Source organism: Schistocerca americana, unplaced genomic scaffold (genome assembly GCF_021461395.2).
Source record: "Schistocerca americana isolate TAMUIC-IGC-003095 unplaced genomic scaffold, iqSchAmer2.1 HiC_scaffold_1134, whole genome shotgun sequence".
Lineage (NCBI taxonomy): Eukaryota > Metazoa > Arthropoda > Insecta > Orthoptera > Acrididae > Schistocerca > Schistocerca americana.
The window spans coordinates 32,501-37,500 of NW_025725192.1; positions in this window are offsets into that span (position 1 = coordinate 32,501).

The window sequence follows — 5,000 nt, forward strand, 5'->3', positions numbered from 1 at the left end:
ACGCGAGCGCGTTGCTCTCTGTACGAATGCAGATGCTCAGCGGCAGCTAGGAGGCGCTCCATCCATGTCGGTACCGGTGAGCGTTGCACTCGCAGTCGCAAAAACGTACGGCAAGTATATTACTCGGAAGAGTCAATGACAGTCCAAGCCCCCCTGCGTGGGAAGAGTCTTCCTAGGCCATGACCCACCGGAAGGGCGCAGCGTCCCCCACCCCAGACATGTGACGTCACACTATCGGTATTGACGACTAGACTGATTCCTTATAATCATTTGCCATACACCGGTGGAAGCTGCCGAGACGAGTAACTACATAGCGGGCTCGCCGTGTCACTAATGTACAGAGATACAATAGTTTCGACTGGAACCGGATTAAACGTATACACGGCGCTGATTAGTAATAGATAGAGCCATCAGAATACAGATAATGTATACAACTGTCCGTATACATGCTGAAAGACTCTGCTCACAATCACACGTCAGCCAGACACTCTTATCACGCACTACTCTCTGCCTGTAACAGGCACACAGACAATATCTAAGCACCAGCATGGAACAACACCCAGTGCATCCTCTCTGCCACATTAGACAATCCACACTATCATAACCAGACCGGGAGGTCCACTCGGAAAACAGAATATCCCACCCTTCCGACAAACCACCATTGCTCAGCTAAGCCACCAACACCCACACATGTCCTACACAGGGGTGCACCCAACATCACAATACTGCCTCCTGTCACACCACACAAACAATGGCACGAATGAAAGACACAGGTCTGCCACAAGCATGGAATCAGAGCGCCGCCTGTTATGAGCCAAAGGTGCACCCTGACGTGGCAAATCAGATGATGCCGCAGTCATTTACTTACGATAATCACAATCAACAAACCAGCCCCCCCCCCCCCCCCCGAAAACACCTTTCCTTACAACAATGTGTGCCTTAACCTAACCCGTATTGTGCCTTAACCTAACCCGTATTGTGCCTTAACCTAACCCGTATTGTGCCTTAACCTAACCCGTATTGTGCCTTAACCTAACCCATATTGCGCCTTAACCTAACCCATATTGCGCCTTAACCTAACCCATATTGCGCCTTAACCTAACCCATATTGCGCCTTAACCTAACCCATATTGTGCCTTAACCTAACCTATATTGTACCTTAACCTAACCCATATTGTACCTTAACCTAACCCATATTGTACCTTAACCTAACCTATATTGTACCTTAACCTAACCTATATTGTACCTTAACCTAACCTATATTGGGCCTTAACCTAACCTATATTGGGCCTTAACCTAACCTATATTGGGCCTTAACCTAACCTATATTGGGCCTTAACCTAACCTATATTGGGCCTTAACGTAACCCACGTTGCGCCTTAACCTAACCTATATTGTACCTTAACCTAACCCATATTGTACCTTAACCTAACCCATATTGTACCTTAACCTAACCTATATTGGGCCTTAACCTAACCTATATTGGGCCTTAACCTAACCTATATTGGGCCTTAACCTAACCTATATTGGGCCTTAACGTAACCCACGTTGCGCCTTAACGTAACCCACGTTGCGCCTTAACGTAACCCACGTTGCGCCTTAACGTAACCCACGTTGCGCCTTAACGTAACCCACGTTGCGCCTTAACCTAACCCATATTGCGCCTTAACCTAACCCATATTGCGCCTTAACCTAACCCATATTGCGCCTTAACCTAACCCATATTGTACCTTAACCTAACCTATATTGTACCTTAACCTAACCTAAATTGTACCTTAACCTAACCTATATTGGGCCTTAACCTAACCTATATTGGGCCTTAACCTAACCTATATTGGGGCCTTAACCTAACCTATATTGGGCCTTAACCTAACCTATATTGGGCCTTAACGTAACCCACGTTGCGCCTTAACGTAACCCACGTTGCGCCTTAACGTAACCCACGTTGCGCCTTAACGTAACCCCACGTTGCGCCTTAACGTAACCCACGTTGCGCCTTAACGTAACCCACGTTGCGCCTTAACCTAACCCATATTGCGCCTTAACCTAACCCATATTGCGCCTTACCCTAACCCATATTGCGCCTTAACCTAACCCATATTGTGCCTTAACCTAACCTATATTGTACCTTAACCTAACCCATATTGTACCTTAACCTAACCTATATTGTACCTTAACCTAACCTATATTGTACCTTAACCTAACCTATATTGTACCTTAACCTAACCCATATTGCGCCTTAACCTAACCCATATTGCGCCTTAACCTAACCCATATTGCGCCTTAACCTAACCCATATTGCGCCTTAACCTAACCCATATTGCGCCTTAACCTAACCCATATTGCGCCTTAACCTAACCCATATTGCGCCTTAACCTAACCCATATTGCGCCTTAACCTAACCCATATTGCGCCTTAACCTAACCCATATTGTACCTTAACCTAACCCATATTGTACCTTAACCTAACCTATATTGTACCTTAACCTAACCTATATTGTACCTTAACCTAACCTATATTGTACCTTAACCTAACCTATATTGGGCCTTAACCTAACCTATATTGGGCCTTAACCTAACCTATATTGGGCCTTAACCTAACCTATATTGGGCCTTAACGTAACCCACGTTGCGCCTTAACGTAACCCACGTTGCGCCTTAACGTAACCCACGTTGCGCCTTAACGTAACCCACGTTGCGCCTTAACGTAACCCACGTTGCGCCTTAACGTAACCCACGTTGCGCCTTAACGTAACCCACGTTGCGCCTTAACGTAACCCACGTTGCGCCTTAACCCAACACACGTTGCGCCTTAACCCAACACACGTTGGGCCTTAACCCAACACACGTTGGGCCTTAACCCAACACACGTTGGGCCTTAACCCAACACACGTTGGGCCTTAACCCAACACACGTTGGGCCTTAACCCAACACACGTTGGCCTTAACCCAACACACGTTGGGCCTTAACCCAACACACGTTGGGCCTTAACCCAACACACGTTGGGCCTTAACCCAACACACGTTGGGCCTTAACCCAACACACGTTGGGCCTTAACCCAACACACGTTGGGCCTTAACCCAACACACGTTGGGCCTTAACCCAACACACGTTGGGCCTTAACCCAACACACGTTGGGCCTTAACCCAACACACGTTGGGCCTTAACCCAACACACGTTGGGCCTTAACCCAACACACGTTGGGCCTTAACCCAACACACGTTGGGCCTTAACCCAACACACGTTGGGCCTTAACCCAACACACGTTGGGCCTTAACCCAACACACGTTGGGCCTTAACCCAACACACGTTGGGCCTTAACCCAACACACGTTGGGCCTTAACCCAACACACGTTGGGCCTTAACCCAACACACGTTGGGCCTTAACCCAACACACGTTGGGCCTTAACCCCAACCACACGTTGGGCCTTAACCTGCTCTGTAATTGTCATACGACGCGTTAAATTAGTGTGGTGTTGCCTAACTGCAACCCCCGCAATATAGTTTGCTACTCGCACTGCCTGGTCCCCAGAGTATCGCTTCATGTTAAACACCTTGCAGCTATACACTGTAATGCGGATGGCAGCAGGACGTACATGCTCAATGCCCTTCGCAGTTGTTCATTGGCATTTGCATGGCGAAGCACAGCCTACGTTGTGGTACGGCGTGTGTCAACTGTCCGCTGATGTTGTACGTCCAAATCACACACTGTACTGCACATTGGTCCTCATGTACTGAATGATACATCGTGGTACATGTGTGACCGTACCACGACTGCGCCAACAACGGCGAACCATACGGTCCAAATATTGTGCACTCAGCTACGTGTCGTCTCCCTATAAGAGCTGGATTGCAGTATGGTATGCCGTGGATGGCGATCAGCATGAGCCGTCTGTTGATGTAGTGGCGCGTGTTGTCAGACGTAGTCGTCTCTTCTCACACACCGTGATAGCATGGTGCACTGCGTTCCACATCTGCGACATGCGACAGAGGCCGGTTGACAGTCGTTCGCGCAATGGACATCGCATACGTACGGGGGGCCACCTTCCACGTGTTCGCGAAGCGTGCACATGTTGTTGCGTGTATGTGGGCAGACATAGTGTGTCGTGACACCTGACACAGGCATGCAACAATCGTTGAATTTGCAAATGGCGATGGACGTCTACGTTTGCTGGTGACGTTACGCAAATGAACAACTGGTAAACGGTTGTGGTGCGGTTGTTCTCGCTAGAGGTGAATCAGTGATGGCGACGATCGGTTGAGCTACCAACCGGTTGTTTCAGCGATACCCACCATGCCCACGAACGTGAATGGCATGTGGGTGTGAAGCGATACGCGGCGGTGGCTGGGTGGGACCGTCCCCGGCCGGTGAGGGGGGGCCTCCCGGCGTGCTGGCCGCGCGGTGCGTGGGCGCACGCGCTACAGCCGGCTGGTGGGGGCGGCCAGTGGCAGGCGCGCCGGCCGACGGAGGCGGCAGGCGGCGCAGCTGCGCGCCGGCGCACCCTGCACGCGGCGCCGTGCGGCCAAAGTAGGTCCTCGCGGGCCCGGAGCGAAGCGCGGTGGACATCTGCAGTGTGCTGGTCCGATTGAGGACTGTGTGCGCTGAGGATGCGCCGCCGCCCGGCGCTCGGCGCCGCGACGCCGTCTGCTGCTCGGTCGCCTCTGCGGTTCTCGCAGGTGGTTTGTATCGCAGCTGTGCGGACGTGTTGGCGCGTGCGCTGTGCTGGGAGAGTTCGCTTCGGCACCCAAGTGGGGCTTTTGTCCTTCTGTGGCGCTGGCGTTGGAGCTGCCGGCCACCGTAGGTGGCGCGTGTTGTCTCCCGCCGGCAATGCCACGACAGCACGCTCCCGGGCCTCTGTCGGCAGCGGCAAGCTCAGTTGGGAGCACGGGTGGTCGCACCTAAAGCGTCTACTCGCCAAACTCCGGGCGATTGCGCCTCTCTCGAACCCGACCAAGTACTTAGGACGGCGCTGCGCGCCGCCGGGACCTGAGAGGGTTTCG